Source organism: Lissotriton vulgaris, unplaced genomic scaffold (assembly GCF_964263255.1).
Source record: "Lissotriton vulgaris unplaced genomic scaffold, aLisVul1.2 SCAFFOLD_1073, whole genome shotgun sequence".
NCBI lineage: Eukaryota > Metazoa > Chordata > Amphibia > Caudata > Salamandridae > Lissotriton > Lissotriton vulgaris.
In genome coordinates, this window is record NW_028240903.1 from 707,278 (window position 1) to 728,491 (window position 21,214).

A 21,214-nucleotide genomic window follows, 5' to 3' on the forward strand; every position below is an offset into this window, starting at 1 on the left:
TGGTTCCTGGGTCATCTGACTAAGTGTCCTTGGTCTCTTGTGTAGTCCTCTCAGACAGTGAATCAAATGGGGACTAGATGTTGGCAGGATGGCCGTACTGCTAGGATAGGAGGATCAGAGCTGATCCCTGCCCCACTTATATTTCAGAGGGGCTGTCATTGCACACTTACAAACAACTTGACTCCAGGATTTTGTCACCCTAGACTTCTTGGGTGCTGGGCAGCCGGAGGAAGGACATTCATGGACTATATGTGGGGGGAAGTTTAGAAGTTTCTCCCACTTCAAAGATGGAATTACCTATAAATATTGGACACTTGGGCCAACTCTTCAGGACTCTTCTGGGCCTATGGATCCCACAAAATAAGGACTGTCCTTTTGCCAGATGTCTGCCCTGCTGCAAGATAAAAGCCCTGTTCTCTGAGAAGGTAAACTGGACCAGCCCCCATCATCCCAGGCAGAGTGAGTCCAAGGGTCAGGTGGCTGACCTCCTGTTCCGAGCTACAGGGACGCAACAAGCCCCGGAAATCTGCAACTGCCCAGCTGTCCTACTGCATTGAACATGCCTGGATCTGCAACTGGACAACCGTGAGTCCTGCTGGGCTGTGCTGGACTATGGGTTTGATCCCTACAAGATGCCTACCCAGGCCTTGAGCCCTTGATTGGCATAAGTTTGTGTCCTTCCTGTGAAGAAAGGAGAAATCCTGATGTTCTAGGCTCTTCACAACTGTGAACGGGCCCAGCATCAACAAGATATTGCTGCACTCGATGACCACCAATGTGAAGCTCTGGTGGGCCTGATTCTTCACACTACAGTGACGACTGGCACCACGAGATCTGCACCTCGTGCTATGGCACCAACAGGCTGTGGTGACTACCTATGCGATGCTCCAACAACAACCATTAGGGACACTCAACAGGATCTTTGCGCTACAGCGACAACTGTTCACAGCGCATTCCCTGCTCCGTGCGCCTTCTCCGCGCCGAACTGGACTCTTCGCACAAGACTTTGAAAAGGCAACTTTTTCAGTGGGACTGACCTGGCTCCTGTATCCAGCTCGCGCTTCATCATAGTTGGCCTGAACTTGTGACTTTACCCTGGTATAGCGTGACCAGATAACTACAAGTTATTTAACAACAAGGGGTGGTGATGGACAGAGTTTCTGAATTAAGCAGAATACTCTCACCCAGTTAAGAGATCAGGGCTAGATCCAACACCGTTTTTTAGCTCACTGCACCATCCCAGCTCAGAACCTGGCTATATGCAAATTAGTCTGTTCCTGTCCCAGTGCATGATGGGAACAGGGCAAACCAAACTACCAAGCCAGTTCTTACACTGGGAAGGAAACAAGCTTCCGGGGACCGGTTTCTGGCATTTCAGCCGTCTTCGCCCCGGCTTGCTTGAATCCTGATGGTGCAATGAGCAAGGGACTCACATCTGAGTATACCCTTCCACGCTTATGGTGGACAAAAACGATTCAGAAAAGGGGGTGGTGATGAACAGAGTGTCTGAAATAAACAGAACACTCATACCCAGTCAACAGATCAGGGCTTGATCCATCACCTTAAATCTGACTGGGTGTTTTTTTCTTGTGCGCGGCACCGTCACTTAATTGTCACCACCGGCGCCTCTGACAGTCTGCCACTAGGTGGCATTGTCTGGCTTTTAGAGAGGACCACTACAACAGGCACTGAGTAAGTATGTATCCTCCAATGGTTGGACACACGCTGTGTTTGCTTAAATACCCCTCACGCACCAAAAGGGCCCTTGGTGTCATGCTTCATCATAGGGGTCTTCCCGCTCTGCTGCGGGACCGACGTGCTACGACCTGCGACTAAGGGGGAGCACTAATAATGTAATACTATATGTGGTGCAAGAGTAGTGAGAGGGAGGGTCAGAGGTGACTGCTAGAGAGTGAGTTTAAAAAGAATTGGTCTCGTAGACATTGAGAATTTAATAGGTCGGTTGAGGCTGGTGCTAATAAAAGCGTGGTTCTGAGATGTCCTATGTAATGTGCGAATACTCCTAATGAGTCAACATGTTTCGACGAAGCATTTCAAAGAATCAAGGCTGCTTTGTCAGGACGAACAAAGATCCCTCCTGTGTACACTATGTTACTCAAAATTGTGATCTAAAATAATGTGATACACACAATGTGAAAAGAAAATGCAATTAATCAAGCATTTTATACAATATCCAATGGTATGTATTATTTAATATCTGAAAAAGAGAAAAACAGTTATATGATAGCTGTGCGTCCTCAATATGTAAACACGTAGTCCCTGCAAAAATAGGCAGTTCGCCACAATGTGACTATAGTGTTATTTAGCCTTAATCGGTATCAAATGAGGTGCTGTGACCTGTGGGCAAAATGACAAACAAGACGGACACACAAAAAACGGAAAGCACACACTCTATCACAAAGTCTACTGTGGTAATCACATAAGAGAAAAAGTATGCACATAGCGTAAGGTTAGGTTGATACATACTTATGGAAATGAGAGACAATGCCCCATGAGCCTCAAGAACGGGTGGAAAGGATGTAGCCACTGAGTACTAATGGAAGAAAAGGAAAACGCCCAATACCATCAAGGCAAAATGGGTAAGGGACAGCGAAAAAATCGCTGAGTCTCTGAAACAGCTATGCCGTACTTACGTACCCATCAACAATCCCTTTCTTTTCGTAGCTCCATCCTGCGGCTCCGCTGTGTGAGGAGTCCGCTGGGAGAGCTCTGTTTATGTAGGCAGTAATTGGTAATGGGTCAGGAAAGAGGTTTCACCTGGATAGCAACTAGTAGTGAACCGGAAGTGTGAGGCTGTTACACGTTTTCGCTTTCAATAGCCCACTTTGCCGCGACGGTAATGGGCCCCTCCCTTTCATGCAGGCGCCCTCCTACCTGCACCAGGAGCTCAGCCGCTTGCATGACCGATGGCGCCTGGAGGCCTCTGCGTTTCCTGCATCCGCAACAGCGCGACCAAGGCCGCTAGCGCAGGGTCGGGGCTCAAGGAGGGGCGGATTGGCACTGCGGGCACTTGGGCATGGGCCGAAGGGCCGGTGCCTCTGTGCACTCTGTGGGCCGTTTTTTTCCCCTTTTACCAGTCCACAGAGACCACTGACAGGGAGAGGAAAGCAGATTCGCTGTGCGGCCGGCCGTTCAGGGATGATCAGCTGTGGCCTCTCCTTGACCCCCTGCCCTGCCAAGCAATCACGCTGATGGTGGGCTGGGGAGGGGTGATTCTGTGCCATAATTGGCCTCCTTTTGATTCAGGTGTTGCTCAGGCCTATGCAGGGCCGGACTGGCATTTGCGGGCACCGGGCATTTCCCCGGTGGGCTGGAGGGGTGGGGGCCGGTTTTGTGGCAGCAGGGGGCCGCTTTTCTTACAGAGTGCCGATTTTGTAGCAGCTCTGCAAAATCGGCCCTCTGTAAGAAAAGCTGTAGCAGTGCTTTGCGGGTAACAACCCCCTCCCCTCCTGTTACCAGGGCCGGTGGAGAAGCAACCTGCCAGGGCTGGTGGAGAAGCAACCTGCCAGGGCCGGTGGAGAAGCAACCTGCCAGGGCTGGTGGAGAAGCAACCTGCCAGGGCCGGTGGAGAAGCAACCTGCCAGGGCTGGTTGCTGGTCTCAGTCCGGCCCTGGGCCTATGAGCCATTTTCACCTCGTCCCCCCTGGGGCCCACGCAGCCCAGAAACAGTGCTTGCATTAGTCCTTGCCCACAGCCCTTTATATTCAGGGCATAGTGGGCGAGAAAAATGGGTCTTACTATGGGGGCCAGGTGATGTGGGGAACTCACACCATCTTCACCTTTGCCTCCCCCCACCCGCATGTATGGCCCAGAAGCTGTTTTTTTTGCTTCATCCCCTCTCCTGCTAGGCCATTGCCCTGAGGCACTGAAGGGCTGGGGAAGGCTCAGTAATTTACAAATATCTGGAGCCTCACTGTTTTTCAGGTGCTCCTGCGCTGGAGGGCGGGGCAATAACTTTTTAATGGAAAGGGGCCTCGCGGTTTTTAGATGCTCAGCTTGTAGGATATTGTCACCTTGGTCCTGTGTCCTTCTCAAGAACGATATCCTCCCACTTACATTCCTTGTGTGTTTCATGAAAGGCACGGTCGTGAATGTGGGCCACTTTTTTCGTCAGTGTCCAGGTCAAATTGTTATCCCAATCCGACCCTGGGCTCAGGCCCCACCCCCGGCACCACTCCTCGGAGCCGGAAAAGGCTTCGCTAAGGATGGCCAGAAGCCGTGGCCCCAACTTGTAAACTTCACTTCTGCCCTCACTTCCTATGCAAATGCTGCCGGCATTACACTTAAGTGGCAACTTCCTGGGAAGATGCAGGGTCAAAGGTCATATGATGTTACTTCCTCGGATGTTGTAAAGGTCAATGGGTGTGTGATGTCACTTACTCAATCCCGGACATTTTTGTGAATCCATGAACAAGAACTGTTGGTGAAAAAACACCAAAAAACCAAAGAGAGTGTGAAATCAAATCTGTTCTGCTTAAGTGGGGCTTCCAGGATGGAATCAAAAAAGATTAGAGGAGTAATTGACAGACATTGGAGGGTAAGAGTGTAAACTAGACCGGTTTGAGGTAAACAAGTGAATGACTACATGGGCAGACGTGTCTTCGAATCCAGGGAGTCACAGGTTCACTGAAAGCGGTTTCATGTTCATGTAACAAACAATTAGAATAAATTAGGAATTCAAAAACTGACAACGCGTGTTCAAAAACTTTGATAGTAAATTCCGACACCTTCTCGGGGCAAGGATTTTTCTAAATTGAACTCAGTTAAAAATAAAACGGGGGATCTATATTGATACAGCAACCAACAGAGCAACATAGAAAACAGGCAAGAAAGAAAACCACAGTGAAAAAAAGAAAATGAAGGCCAAAAATGAAAACGAGATTGAAGCAAAATAAACAATATGAGATTAATGAGAACAGTTAGGCCCTCGTATTCACGCATGCTGCTTTCCAAATTGATCGATTAATTGACTCTATCGGGATTAGTACAAGGACAAAGCCAGAGGATTCATCAATATTCTTGCTACAGATTGTCGGGAATGATAAGAACTTAAATCGATATAAGTGCATTTAATATGGGATGTTCACAGGTGTTATTGCAAGGAGGCGGCAACACTGGTGAAGATCGATATCACTGGTATTTACAAATTCAGAGCTTTGAAAGATCCTCCTGGGAGTTCATGAGCAGCCTGGCTGAGGGCTGCTCTCAGGGTATCGATGAGGGCCCCCCCCCTCCCAGGAGAAGAGCTGGTGTCGGCGAGCAAGGAGTTAATGGGGGTAACTGGCATGAGGGGTGTGTGCCTGCCATGGAGTGGTATAGGGCGTGCTTAATGGACCATTAGTTGGGTGTCCCTTGCATAGAAAAACGTTTACACTCTTAGCCAATCCGATGGTATTAAATTAATTATCATATTTTTCTTTTTCAAATGCAAAAGTTAACCAATACATTTTTATGCAAATTTTCAAGTTGTGCTGTGGAAAGAAATATTGTGCAGCCATGTTGGGGGATGGGGGGAGTCTCCAGTGGCGGCCGGTATAGTACGGGGGTGATGCGGCAGGAGGGGAGAGGGTAAAATTGTTGAATCTCTCCATGACTCGGCTACTCCGCTTGTCTTCCAGGTAGCACCCAGGCTCCCCATAGCCAATCACAATGCAGCCTGGGTGGAGAACATGCAAAGTGCGCTTGACGTTTTGGGTTGGCCAAAGCGTCATGCGCTCTGTAGAGTGCAGCAACCACTCCTCCTTCCCAACGTCAGGGGTGCCAAGCCCCGCCTCTACCTGACAGTACTAAAAATAAAAGGACAATTACTTCAGTTACTATAATTTTTTTTTACACTGCTCCATGAGCAGTGTCGCCACGCTCCTCCGCCTTAGCGAAGGAGCCGCAACTGGCAGTCTCATAGGCGCCTGATCCCATGGGAGCGCTAGGGGTACCTAGAGGAAAAAAAAACTCACATTTCACACCTGGAAAAAATAAAAAAATCAGCTTCTGACTCAGGAGTCACTAAAGATTCAAGAGTCACAGAAGAGGCCATGCTAGACGCCGGTATCAGCTGCCATTTTGTGGTTGGCTTTTCAAATCACTTCTGACTTGAGAGTTTCATGACTCCCAAAATCACTTCTGACTCAAGAGTTTCATGACTCTCAAAATCACTTCTGACTCGAGAGTTTCACAACTCTCTAAATCACACCTGACTCGAGAGTTTCGTGACTCTCAAAATCACCTCTGACTCGAGAGTTTCACAACTCTCTAAATCACTTCTGAGTCGAGAGTTTTACGACTCTCTAAATCACATCTGAGTAGAGAGTTTCACGACTCTCTAGATCACATCTGACTCAAGAGTTTCGTGACTCTCAAAATCACCTCTGACTCGAGAGTTTCACAACTCTCTAAATCACTTCTGAGTCGAGAGTTTCACGACTCTCTAAATCACATCTGACTCGAGAATTTCACGACTCTCTAAAACACCTCTGACTCGAGAGTTTCACGACTCTCTATATCACTTCTGACTCGCGAGTTTCACGACTCTCTAAATCACTTCTGACTCAAGAGTTTCATGACTCTCTAAATCACATCTGGCTCGAAAGTTTCGTGACTCTCAAAATCACCTCTGACTCGAGAGTTTCACGACTCTCTAAATCACTTCTGACTTGAGAGTTTCGTGACTCTCTAAAAATCACCTCCAACTCGAGAGTTTCATGACTCTCTAAATCACATCTGACTAGAGAGTTTCACGACTCTCTAAATCACTTCTGTCTCGAGAGTTTCACGACTCTCTAAAGCACCTCTGACTCGAGAGTTTCACAACTCTCTAAATCACTTCTGAGTCGAGAGTTTCACGACTCTCTAAATCACCTCCGACTCGAGAGTTTCATGACTCTCTAAATCACATCTGACTAGAGAGTTTCACGACTCTCTAAATCACTTCTGACTCGAGAGTTTCACGACTCTCTAAATCACTTCTGACTCAAGAGTTTCATGACTCTCTAAATCACATCTGGCTCGAAAGTTTCGTGACTCTCAAAATCACCTCTGACTCGAGAGTTTCACGACTCTCTAAATCACTTCTGACTTGAGAGTTTCGTGACTCTCTAAAAATCACCTCCAACTCGAGAGTTTCATGACTCTCTAAATCACATCTGACTAGAGAGTTTCACGACTCTCTAAATCACTTCTGACTCGAGAGTTTCACGACTCTCTAAAGCACCTCTGACTCGAGAGTTTCACAACTCTCTAAATCACTTCTGAGTCGAGAGTTTCACGACTCTCTAAATCACTTCTGACTCGAGAGTTTTGTGACTCTCAAAATCACCTCCGACTCGAGAGTTTCATGACTCTCTAAATCACATCTGACTAGAGAGTTTCACGACTCTCTAAATCACTTCTGACTCGAGAGTTTCACGACTCTCTAAAGCACCTCTGACTCGAGAGTTTCACAACTCTCTAAATCACTTCTGAATCGAGAGTTTCGTGACTCTCAAAATCACCTCTGACTCGAGAGTTTCACAACTCTCTAAATCACTTCTGAGTCGAGAGTTTCACAACTCTCTAAATCACTTCTGACTCGAGAGTTTCGTGACACTCAAAATCACCTCTGACTCGAGAGTTTCACAACCCTCTAAATCACTTCTGAGTCGAGAGTTTCACGACTCTCTAAATCACTTCTGACTCGAGAGTTTCGTGACTCTCAAAATCACCTCCGACTCGAGAGTTTCATGACTCTCTAAATCACTTCTGGCTCGAGAGTTTCACGACTCTCTAAATCACTTCTGGCTCGAGAGTTTCACGACTCTCTAAAGTACCTCTGACTCGAGAGTTTCACAACTCTCTAAATCACTTCTAAGTCGAGAGTTTCACGACTCTCTAAATCACTTCTGACTCGAGAGTTTCGTGACTCTCAAAAACACCTCTGACTCGAGAGTTTCACGACTCTCTAAAGCACCTCTGACTCGAGAGTTTCACAACTCTCTAAATCACTTCTGACTCGAGAGTTTCACAACTCTCTAAATCACTTCTGACTCGAGAGTTTCGTGACTCTCAAAATCACCTCTGACTCGAGAGTTTCACAACTCTCTAAATCACCTCTGACTCGAGAGTTTCACAACTCTCTAAATCACTTCTGACTCGCGAGTTTCACGACTCTCTAAATCACTTTTGACTCAAGAGTTTCACAACTCTCTAAATCACTTCTAAGTCGAGAGTTTCACGACTCTCTAAATCACTTCTGACTCGAGAGTTTCGTGACTCTCAAAAACACCTCTGACTCGAGAGTTTCACGACTCTCTAAAGCACCTCTGACTCGAGAGTTTCACAACTCTCTAAATCACTTCTAAGTCGAGAGTTTCACAACTCTCTAAATCACTTCTGACTCGAGAGTTTCACAACTCTCTAAATCACTTCTGACTCGAGAGTTTCGTGACTCTCAAAATCACCTCTGACTCGAGATTTTCACAACTCTCTAAATCACCTCTGACTCGAGAGTTTCACAACTCTCTAAATCACTTCTGACTCGCGAGTTTCACGACTCTCTAAATCACTTTTGACTCGAGAGTTTCACAACTCTCTAAATCACTTCTAAGTCGAGAGTTTCACGACTCTCTAAATCACTTCTGACTCGAGAGTTTCGTGACTCTCAAAAACACCTCTGACTCGAGAGTTTCACGACTCTCTAAAGCACCTCTGACTCGAGAGTTTCACAACTCTCTAAATCACTTCTAAGTCGAGAGTTTCACAACTCTCTAAATCACTTCTGACTCGAGAGTTTCACAACTCTCTAAATCACTTCTGACTCGAGAGTTTCGTGACTCTCAAAATCACCTCTGACTCGAGAGTTTCACAACTCTCTAAATCACTTCTGACTCGCGAGTTTCACGACTCTCTAAATCACTTTTGACTCGAGAGTTTCACGACTCTCTAAATCACTTTTGACTCGAGAGTTTCACGACTCTCTAAATCACTTTTGACTCGAGAGTTTCACGACTCTCTAAATCTCTTCTGACTCGAAAGTTTCATGCTCATCAAAAAAGAAAACAAAGTTGAAGAAAGACACTCTAACAAGTGTTTGACCACATGCAAAGACCAAGCCCTGGCATCAAACCTCTACTGTGCACGCCTGTAGGGGTATACTACAGGCAGGAGGGAGATCAGGGGGCCTGGGCACAGTCATGGCCCTTCTTTTGGAATACATAGTACTCGGCTGAAGGCCATGTGCAGTGGAGGCCGTGAAGTGTACCTTGAATAAGTCACCACAAGGACATACATTTCAAGATGTTGTTTCCAGGCACACAGTCCAGAGTGATTTAATAAACACACCAGCCAGAATAAATCACAGAGGTATTCCTGAAGAGAAATATTACACAACTTTCTTATGAGACATGCAGATAAGTACCATTAACCCAAGATGTACGTAAAAAGAAAGATCCCACGCACCTTTCTCTTTAAACAAATATAGAACCAGGATAAAGGAAAATGATAGGAAGAGGGAAACAAAAGATAATCAAAAGAGCAAGAATCAAGAATAGTTTAAAATATCCAAACTTCAGAATTCACACAACATTTGTCACCAAGGAAGTATCGTAAATATGCATGCTGGTAGATGTGAGGAATGCCCACTTGTCCTCCTCCCCTTGTCACTCAGACCACAACTACCCAATCCTCACGAACTCATATTGAACTGTATCTTCTCTGGGAATGATCTGCTACCACCCCCTTCATTCGCAGTTGTCTTCTTTAGCACACCACTGTTACATAGAGATAATCTACTCATGTCCTAGAATCTTCCATCATGCGTGTTGACTGCATTTTTGGAACCCTTTATATCTTTCATGGGTTTAGTCTATTTCTCATGTGCCTGTACGTGCTTTCACCTTCACGCAATCCACAACTTTGACACTCAAATTCTTGGTCTTGTTCCCCACGTCACACTCCTCTTTCATTTTCTTCTGTAAAATAATTAATTCCTCCTCCAATCATCCTCTATGTCGACTTTCACCCAACCCTTCTGCCATCTCATCTATCCAGGATTTAGTGTAGAATTAGGCTTCCTTCCTTTCAACAATTTAAAAGGACACTTCATAACATCCTGATGTGGTTTCCATCTGTATGCTCTCATCCAATTTCTTAACTCACATTTGCATGCTAGCTTATTAACCCTTGCCCGTTGAATGCATTGCTTACCGGTCTTATTGAACCACTCAACTATCTGTTAAACTGTGGATGATACAAGGTACATTTTTGATGCTCAATGAGTCTACACCAAAGCAAGCAAAGACACCTCTGCATAAAGTTCTAGTTTCATACCAACTGTGTCTTTTTGATGTAACACTGGACCCAATATTAAAAATGTTTCTCAAAACCTGGTAGATACTCGCTCACAGGGCCAACACAACACTTGGTCCAACTATGGCGCAAACTGGGATGGGCCAATACTCTTACAATGGCTACCCCACTATGGGTCTCAGAGAGGTTAGGGAATCTGGGCCGCACCAAAGAGTTCAGCAACTGGGATCTAATTGGCATCTCCTACGTTAAAGACTTATGGGGTCCGGACGGAGTAATACCATTCGCCTCACTCCAAAGCACGTATGAACTCGCACAAACAGAATACTTCCGATACTTGCAGGTTAGGCACTTCCTTCAGATGAATATCCCCCCAGGGACAAAACTCCCAAACCCCCCCCCCCCCCTCCCCAGAGGATAGATTGTTAGATGGACACCTCCCAGAACATGCAATTTCCCTCACGTATAAAAAACTCATTAACAACTCTCCGGACCCGTTACTAGCTCTCAAGGGAAGTGGGAGGCTGACGGACTAGAAATAGATGACGAGGAGTGGAAAAGTGCACTTGCTTCCCCTAAGGAAGTGGCTATATCAGCCAGGCTCAGACTTATCCAGCTTAAAATACTCCACCGGGTACACGTCTCTGGCACCAGACTGAAGCTGATGGGTCGTATTGAGGAGGGATTCTGTATGAGGGGATGCTGGGACGTGGGAACCTTCATTCACATAATATGGGAGTGCACAGTGTTACAGATCTACTGGAAATGAGTGCTCCGTTGTATGAAAGAAGTGTGGGGGGTGGAGCTACGTATGGAGGCTAAGAGGTGCCTTTTAAACATGTGGGAGCCCACAGACCTGCCAGCGAAGGGAAGGCTATGGGCGACACTAGGACAAGCAGTAACGAAGCGAAACATTGCTAGGCTGTGGGGGGCAGTAGCGCCTCCGAAACTTAACTCCTGGAAAAAGGATATGGACTGGTGCATGCTCCAGGAAAAGACAGTGCAAATGGCGCGAGGGTGCCCCAAGAAATGGGTGGCGGTGTGGTCAAACTGGAACGAATACAGAGGCAACATATGTGAACCCCCCCAACCTTCTTACACTGACGGGGCGGCTGAAATGTGACCTGCTTTATGAAATGCTGCTGTAAACACTCTAAAATTGACCTTGCATTGTGAGCTCAGTGTTCTCTATGGTACAATGTAATAATTATATTTAAGCCTGTGTTGACCACCACTTATTCTAAGTTGCTAATAAAAAGAATTTAAAAGAAAATGTTTTTCTTTTACAGGACAGATCATATGTAGTTGAGGCTGGGTCAGCAGATCTCAACTGTTGAAGAAGTCAAATACCATATGTCCAAAGAATCACAACACAAAGATGGATTTCCTTAGAGAGAGATGAGAGGGGAGAAGGAGATGAAGAGAGTGAGGATGGTAAAGGGCGAAGCATATGTCAATGGGTATTAAGGGAAGGCTGAAGGAGGTAGGGCTAGAGAAGCACAACACTGCCTATGTGGAAGGAAAGAGGAGCGGTAAAGGGGAAAGAAGGTGGTGTAGATAAACACTGTAGATGGGAGGGACTGTAGCTGTGGCAGGCTGGTCTGTGGCAAGATGAAAGTAACACACTGGTGAAGAGAAAATTAAGTACATGGCATGTCACCCTCTAATAGGGCATTAGTGCTCACACTACTGTCCATTAGTCATATCACTTCCTGGAACTCACATTACTTTCTGGTATTTATAATAACTCCAGATATTCATAATAAATCCCAGACCTTACATCAGTGTGTGGTACTTGCATCAATGCCAGATACTCTCTTTCCAACACAGTATTTACAACACTTCCCATTACTTACTTCGTTGTCTTTGACACACATCACTGCCTGATTCCCACAGGACTATCCTGTAATTATTAACATCATTTCTTGAATCTCAAACTGGTGAGCAGATTGGGGTAACCCACTGAATCTGCCCCTGGGGGAGGGCAGAAAGATTGTTGGACTCCTTCCTAGGTGGAGGCACAGCCAATGCCTGATCAGGCCACCCTCAGCCCTTCTTTTTTTACCATTTCCCATGGTGGTTAGTGGGCGGTCTTTCCGTCAAGGAAGAGAAGATTGGAGATATGACCTTGGAATCTACTCCTGTGAGAACAGAAACACATAGGGGCTTGTTTCAGGGTGAGGATACAGCCCAGCCTGATGCCTGCATATGACACCCCAACCGTTGCTTTTTTCTCAGACCTGTTGTCTAGTTAACTTTGGGGCATATTACCAACGTTTACCGATATTTATCGCTAACGATGCTTAGCAACACATTTTTTAACGCTACGCATCGCCGGAAATTATCGCAGAGATAACTTGCTATTAGCAAGGTTTATCTCAGAAGTGACCAAGTCACCAAGGCTATATGTCAGTCACCAAGGCTATATGTCAGTCACCAAGGCTATATGTCATTTTTCATTCCAGCAAGGTGGGAGGGCAAAGGCCGTCCGTCAGGGGGGCTCACGACCTGGGTTGCATCCCATCTAGGCTGTGTGGCAACACGGTTATCGGCTACCTCCGATGATATTCTTGTGGTTTCATTATCCTGGCCCAACCAAGCTAAACTTGTGTTAATTAACATCTATTCTAGGCCAGTGGGAATTGCAAAGGAATCACCGACCATAGATGAACTTACGAAATATATAAGTGAACTACCGAGTGATTCATTCTATGTGGTGGGAGGGGACTTTAATTCTCAATTTGAGCCACTCCCTGGTCTTCTGGAGGGGTTCTCATCGGAAGAAGAGGCCAGATGGGCAGTGCCCTCAGTAGAAGCCCCCCCCCCCGAAGGCATGGACCCCACTTGCATTACAAATCACAGCCCTCACCCTAAAGTTCGGAATCAGAGCCTGTAACGGGCGTATGAAATCTGACATACCCAGCAGAACCACCTACAATCGAGTGGGAAGAGAGTCTCGCTTGGACTATGTCTTGGCCCAAATAGTGAAGTGGCCGACAATCCGGGACTTTAGGGTAACGGAAAGGATCGATAGCGACCATAATGCTCTCGAGCTTGACCTTGTCCACCCTGGTCTCCAAACTCCCACGACTACTCTGGAAGGGAACAAACCTGCGCTCCTCCTGGAAAATAGCAGGAGAAGAATCAGGTGGGAGCACTTGGTCACAAGCAAGAACAAACTCCCATGCTCTACGATGGGATAACTCCCATCTTGGAAACTGTGGGGAGTTTGGACACTGAGGCAAACAACAATCAATCAATCAATCAATCAGTGACACTTATAAAGCGCGCTACATACCCGTAGGGTCTCAAGGCGCTGGGGGGGGGGGGGGGGGGGGGGGGGTTGCTACTGCTCGAACAGCCAGGTCTTCAGCTTCTTCCTGAAGGAGAGGTGGTCTTGGGTCAGGCGCAGGTCGGTCGGGAGGGAGTTCCAGGTCTTGGCGGCCAGGTAGGAGAAGGACCTTCCCCCTGTAGTCGCTCTTCGGATGCGGGGGACGGCGGCGAGGGCGTGGTTGGCTGATCGGAGGTGGCGTTTGGGAGCGTAGAAGTTGACTCGGCTGTTGAGGTAGCTCGGGCCTTGGTCGTGTAGGGCTTTGTGTGCGTGGGTGAGGAGGCGGAAGGTGATTCTTTTGTTGACGGGGAGCCAGTGAAGGTCTCTCAGATGTCCGGAGATGTGGCTGGTTCGTGGGATGTCGAGGATGAGTCTGGCTGAGGCGTTCTGGATCCGCTGGAGTCTCTTCTGGAGCTTGGCGGTGGTACCGGCGTAGAGGGCATTGCCGTAGTCCAGTCGGCTGGTGACGAGGGCCTGGGTGACGGTCTTCCTGGTCTCGGTGGGGATCCACCAGAAGATCTTCCGTAGCATGCGTAGGATGTTGAAGCACGCCGAGGAGACGTTGTTGACTTGCCTGGTCATGGAGAGGGAGGAGTCCAGGATGAAGCCCAGGTTGCGTGCATGGTCTGTCGGTTTGGGTGCGGTGCCCAGGGCGGGAGGCCACCAGGAGTCGTCCCAGGCGGAGGGTGAGGAGCCCAGGATGAGGACCTCCGTCTTGTCCGAGTTCAGTTTCAGGCGGCTGGTCGTCATCCACTCGGCTACCTCTTTCATCCCTTCGTGCAGGTTGGCTCTGGCGGCGGCGGGGTCGTTGGTCAGGGAGAGGATCAGTTGGGTGTCGTCGGCGTAGGAGATTATGCTGAGGTTGTGTTTGCGTACGATGGCCGCGAGGGGGCTCATGTAGACGTTGAAGAGGGTGGGGCTCAGAGATGATCCTTGGGGGACGCCGCAGATGACTTCGGAGGCCTCTGACTTGTACGGTGGTAGGCGGACTCTCTGTGTTCTTCCGTCGAGGAAGGAGATGATCCATTCCAGCGCCTTGTCCTGGATTCCGATGTTGCTGAGGCGCCGTACTAGGGTGCGGTGGCAGACCGTGTCGAATGCCGCGGAGAGGTCAAGGAGGATGAGGGCCGCTGTTTCTCCATTGTCCATCAGGGCTCGGATGTCATCGGTGGCGGCGATGAGGGCGGTCTCGGTGCTGTGATTGGCTCGGAAGCCGGACTGTGAGGGGTCGAGGGATCCGTTCGTCTCGAGGAAGGCGGCCATCTGCTTGTTGACGGTCTTCTCGATGACTTTGGCTGGAAACGGGAGGAGCGAGATGGGGCGGTAATTCTTGAGGTCGGTGGGGTCCGCTGTTGGTTTCTTGAGTAGAGCGCTGAGTTCGGCGTGTTTCCAGCTCTCAGGGAAGATGGTGGTGTTGAAGGATGTGTTGATGATGTCTCGCAGGTGGGGTGCGATGACAGCGTCGGCCTTGTTGAAGACGTGGTGAGGGCAGGGGTCGGTCGGTGATCCGGAGTGGATGGAGTTCATCGTGCGGATGGTGTCTTCGGTGCTGATCGGGGTCCAGGCGTGGAGGGTGGTGGTGGGGGGTGGTTGTTCGGTCATGGTGTGCGTTGGTTGGTTGTTGAAGCTGTTGTGTATGTCCGCGATCTTGTTGTGGAAGTATGAAGCGAGGGAGTTGCAGAGGTCTTGCGATGGGGTGATGTCGTTGTTTCCTGCGCTGGGGTTGGAAAGCTCTTTCACGATGTTGAAGAGTTCCTTGCAGTTGTGTGCGTTGTTGTCCAACCGGTCCTTGAATGCTGTTTTCTTGGCGGCGCGGATCAGCTAGTGGTGTTTCCGGGTGGCAAGTTTGAAGGAGGTCCTGTTGTCCGGTGTCGGTTCCCTTCTCCAGACTTTCTCGAGGGCTCGGCAGTTCTTCTTGGAGCTCTTGAGTTCGTCGGTGAACCATGGGGCCTTCTTGCTGCCGGGTCTGCTAGGCGGGGTCCTCAGTGGGGCGAGTTCGTCCGCGCAGTTGCTGATCCACTTCGTGAGGTTGTCGGCGGCCTGGCTGGGGTTCGCTGAGCTGGCAGGAGGGTGCTGGCTCAGGGAGGTGGCGAGCTGGTCTGCTGTGATCTTGTTCCAGATTCTGCGGGCGGCCTGTTGCTGGTGTTGGTGGGTCGTCGTTCTCTTGAAGGTGAAGTGGACGCAGCTGTGGTCCGTCCATTGAAGCTCTGTGGCGTGGCTGAAGTCGATGTCTGTGCTGGAAGAGAAGACTGCGTCGGGTGTGTGTCCGGCGAGGTGGGTGGGGGTGGACACCAGTTGCTTGAGTCCCAGGTTGGCGAGGTTGTCGAGCAGGGTGCTGGTGTTGCGGTCGTTGTTGTTCTCCAGATGGAAGTTGAGGTCTCCCAGGATTCCCAGATCCCAAGATTCACAGGCTAAATTGTACAAGGCTCATGAGGACCTCATAAAAGTTGCGGCCCCTCATCTTTTTAGCAGCTCACGGAAGCCAAGTAGGGGGCGGCAAGGCAAACTAACATGGTACAACCCAGCATGTAGAAGGGCAAAAGGAGAACTCCTCAGACTTATCAAGGAGTGTCTAGGGGGGACAGCCTAAGACAAAGTAGGCGGGCCTACAAGAAACTCGTTGCCCACGCTAAGGCCGAATGGGAGGAAAATCAGTGGGAAGAACTTACCAAGGCCCTAGCGATCAAAAATCACCGTCTGTTTTGGAGGATAGTGAGTGGGGGAATCGGGAAATCTCCAATCGGCAATTGAGCCTAACATTGCTCCCGGGGTTTGGCAGGCACATTTCCAGTCCTTATACACTTCTGAGATGGGAGAATCTTCTGTTGTTACCGGGGTCGGTTGGCCAGATTATGAAGGGGATCTAATAACGCTAGGTGAGGTTACTGCCGCCATTGCAGGTCTTGCCTCTGGAAAGGCGCCGGGACTGGATGGCCTACCTGGGGACCTGTATAAACAGGAGCCCATTGTTTGGGCCCCCTACCTTACCGCTCTTTTCAACGGGGTTCTTAGCGGCATGGAAATTCCCAGTACTTGGCTGGGGGCAGAGGTGGGGCCCATTTTCAAAAAGGGCTCGCCCCTCCTCCCAGCCAACTACAGACCCATCAGTTTAATTGACGTAGCACAGAAACTGTTCGGCAGGGTTCTGCTGAATAGACTCCAGGATTGGATGGAAGAGGTGGGCGCCCTTAGTCCCTACCAGGCGGGATTTAGGAAGGGTGTATCCACAGTGGACCAGGTTCTCAGATTGAACCTTATCTATTGGAGGGCAGCAATATTCGAGGGCGGCAGTCTGTACACAATCTTTGTGGACTTACGGGCCACCTTCGACCTGGTGCCCAGGGGGAAACTTTGGAGCGTCCTGGCAGAGATGGGCGTTCCCCCGGACATCCTATCAATCTTACAGAGGCTGCATTATAATAACTACGCCCAAGTGAGGTGTGGGAGGTCCGGGGAACTTACTGATAGATTCCCCGTTGACCGAGGGGTAAGGCAGGGTTGTGTGTTGGCACCGACCCTGTTCTGCCTCTTCGTCAACGGGGTAATCACCCACCTGAATGCCACTGATTACACCGACGCCCCTAAATTGAATGGCAGCAGGGTGCCCGCAATTATGTTTGCGGATGACACCCTGCTGCTGTCCAAAACCCCTATGGGGATACAGAGGATCCTCGATTCATTTGTAGCCTTCTGCACCGACAGGGGGCTAGAAATTAATGCAGCCAAAACCAAATTCATGGTTTTGAATCCGAGCCAAAAATTGCGGCCGAACCCGCAATTGGGAGCAGAACGGCTCGAGAGAGTTGCCACCTTTGAATACCTTGGTGTGACTCTTAACGAAACCATGTCTTGGGGATCCCATCAGAGTAGGGCGAACCTCAAACTTACACAAACCACTGGGGGCATCGCGCGGATGATGACCGGTTCCTCATACCGCCCCTTGGGGGCCCTCATCCAGATATACAAGGCCCAGGCTAGAGGAGCGACCATGTACGGGGCGGAATTGTGGGGACACATACCCTGCCGGGGCCTGTCACTAACGGAAAACAAGTTCATAAGACAGATAGCCGCTCTTCCGCCCAGCACCCCGCTCCTTCCCTTGAGGCTTGATCTGGGTCTACGACCAATAGCGGATGAAATAAGTTTGAGACCTATAGCTTTCTGGCGTAGGCTGTGGAGCAGTAATGATCTGGCAGCATATAGGGCGGAACTGGTGGAACTACTGAACCACCCAAAAGCGCTCCGTATCCCCTGGGTTAAAAACATCCAATCCACTTGTATGGAAATAGGGTTCCCGGACCTATGGACTGACCCTGCCAACGCCGCTCTAAACATCTCCAAAAGGTCCCTGGCTAATGTATATCATGACCAAAAATTAGCTAGGGCCCTAGATGCCCAGGCAGAAGGGTCTTTATCCTCTGTGTTTTTGCAAAGTAAGTATCTTTATAGGTTTGAGAGGGTTTTGGATCCTATTTCCCCTGTGCTTGCCAGAAAGCTGTTTCTCCAATGGAGATACGGCACATTGCCCTTTCGGTCCTTTACTTGCACCTGGTCATCGCCTCCCACCACAAAGCAGTGTCCGGCCTGTGATGCCATGGAGGAAACCGACTTACACGTGGCTTTCTTCTGCCCAGCCTACATGGTAGCGAGAAAATATTGGCTCCTCCCCTTGATAAGAAACATGGGCTGTAGGGAATGTGCCCCAATGTACAGGATTTTAAAATCTGATCTCTCAGGCCCAACTGTCTTTGCATTGTCAAATTTTTTTATTAATGTATGGCACACTCGTAACCGCATTTTAAAGGTGTTGGGTCCTTCCTAAATTTTAGATGCATGGTTTTTACAGTATTTTTAGCATATGCATGTCTAATGTTTTACATCTTTTAATGCATTGATCTGTTGTGATGTATATGTGTATTGTTTATCTTTTATGGCCAATGGCCGAAATAAAGATTGGAAAATGAAATGATAAAAATCCTCGCGCTAACTGCCAATTGAGAGATTATCGCTGGAAAACCAACGATAATCTCTCGAAGTTTGGTGTTAGCTTGATAATAGGGGCTCACAAACTTAGCCATGATATCCACCTTCCATAGGATATCATGGCTAAGTCAGGAAAATACCAGGTGTAAAAAAAGCAGCGCTAACCACGGTTAGCGCTGCTTTTTTTATCACTAACAGGGTTAGCGAAATCCTTGATAATAGGAGAAATGTCGCTTAACAACATTTCTCCTATTATTTTTCTCTAGAATGCCCCCTTTGCATCTTATTAGAGATGCAAGGGGAAGCGTAGAGAAAAAGGCTGGTAACATGCAAATTTGAGTGCTAGCACCGTGTTGCTGATAGGGAGATACATTTATCTCCACTTTCTTGGCTTTTAAAGCCAAAAAAGCTGAGATAAATCCCTTGATAATATGCCCCTTTATTCCATGCGGTGGATTGGAGGTTGTATTGGGATACACACTCCCTTTTTTCTCCCAGGGGGGCAAAAAGACTGTTGCGTCCCCTGGACATTTGCTCATGCCTATTGGGGCTGCTCTCTCAATAAACAGTTTCTGGGTGTCTAATGGGTGAATCCTTGCTTGAGTATCATCGCCCTGCGGTTTTCTCCAGCGCTGCCTCTCCCATCTTGAATGGTGCTCGTGGGGCAGAGTTATGCTTGCTGAGTACAGATCAAAGTGAAAACAGCAATCACCTACTGGCTATGTCTGTTTTCACTTTCGTCACTTAGACACCAGCACGCTATGCATGCTGCAGGTCACAGTGACAATAAATAATAATTTCAGGACATGAGGGAAAATTATACCTCGTGTTTTGAAATACGAGGTATAGAGAAAATCCAACTGGTGCTTTAATCAAAAGGATAAGCACCAGAAGGCTTTTCTGTGGGATTGTGGTTAATAAGACGTCTGCATTTCAGAGGTGAGACGGAGGGCATAAACATTAACCCCGGGCAGGTAACTACGCTCTGCCAGCGGAGTTTGCAGAGTTTTGCCTACGCCGCGATCCGCTGCGAACGCGGAGTTCAGGCAAAAACTACGGCTCCGTGGCGGAGCATAGTTAGCCCGCCCCTCCACCCTCCCAAAGTTATTCAAAATAATAAAAAAGGCACTTACCTGCCGTGTCTGCCTCGGGGGCCTCCTCCTCGCAATGGCTGCTCTCTCCTGCTTCTCCTCGCTTTGACTAACCCCTACGTTGTACGTCTTGCAAATGAGCAAGTGCACCCGCAAGACGTACAATTTAGGGATTATTCAGTGCGAGGAGTCAGCAGGAGAGAGCAGCCATTGCGAGGAGGAGGCAGCCGACGCAGACATGGCAGGTAAGTGCCTTTTTAATAATTTTTAATAACTTTGGGAAGGCGTGGAGAGTAGTTCCACAGGTTTCCATAGAGTTTTTGTTAAACTGCGGAACTACGCGGAGCACCACTCTGCATACTTCGCCCAAGGTTAATAAACATCACATGACCTCAATAGAAAAGATAAAGCTATCTTCAGCACAACATGTTCAAAGGAGAAAGCTAAAAGGTAACTTGACAAGTCCTCCAACTTTAGACCACTCCTGAAAAGGAAAAATGTCAACTCATCTGACCTCGCGAGCTACAGACAAATATCTCTTGGCTTATTCCAAATTCATGGAATAAGATGACTTGATGCTACGTCAATAATCAGAATTGATACCAGATAAAAGCAGAGTCAGCCCGCGTACCGATTTGAGATTTTGGGGTGACCTAGAACTCACAGAGGACAATAATAGAGTGGCCATCCTATTGTTTCTGGACCTATCAGCAACATTTGACACTGTGCACTGCCACGTACTTGCACAAAGATGCCCCATCATCATGGAATACGTGAAAATGCACTAAAACTGATTGCCTTGTAGCTCAATAAAAGGCAAAGTTTGGTATGCCTAACACCTTGCACCATTCACACCGGACTACGGTGTCCCTTAGGAGATACTCATATCCCCTTAAGTGTTCAACATCTATCTACCACCCTTTACCAGGCCTGATTAGATCATTCGGCCTCACCTGTTATGAAGATGACGCTCAGATCATTCTATAAATTGATGGCCCAGTGTTGTGTAGTTCCTACCAAGCCGTAGCACCTGCACATTGTTTGGACAACATAAACTAAGGGCTTGGTTTCAAGACTGATTCCGGATACCACTGCAGGATATGTTGGCCTATAGACCTGCTAGCTCACAGTGCCACCGTAAGCCTCCCTAACCTACCAAGGAGCGAATGCTTTCTGGCAACCACTGAACATCACAACCCTGATTCCTCAGGAATCGTGGAAGCAGGTACAGAACCTCTCACCCAGTCACTCAAGCTCACTTATTCTCAGAGAAATATACAGAGAATACACAGTGCGGCGGTTTCAATAACATTTACTGAACCAATGTAATTCTTGCATAAAATGCGTGTGCTGCAATGATTAGTAGAAGGAAGTAGATAACCGTGATTACAAGCACCAAGAGCGTAGATATAGTTCTACCATGGTGCTAAAACAATGTAGATATGCAGGCATATAAATAATGCAGTAATCTGGCGGACTCCTACTATGCAGACCCTACTCTTAGTGTACA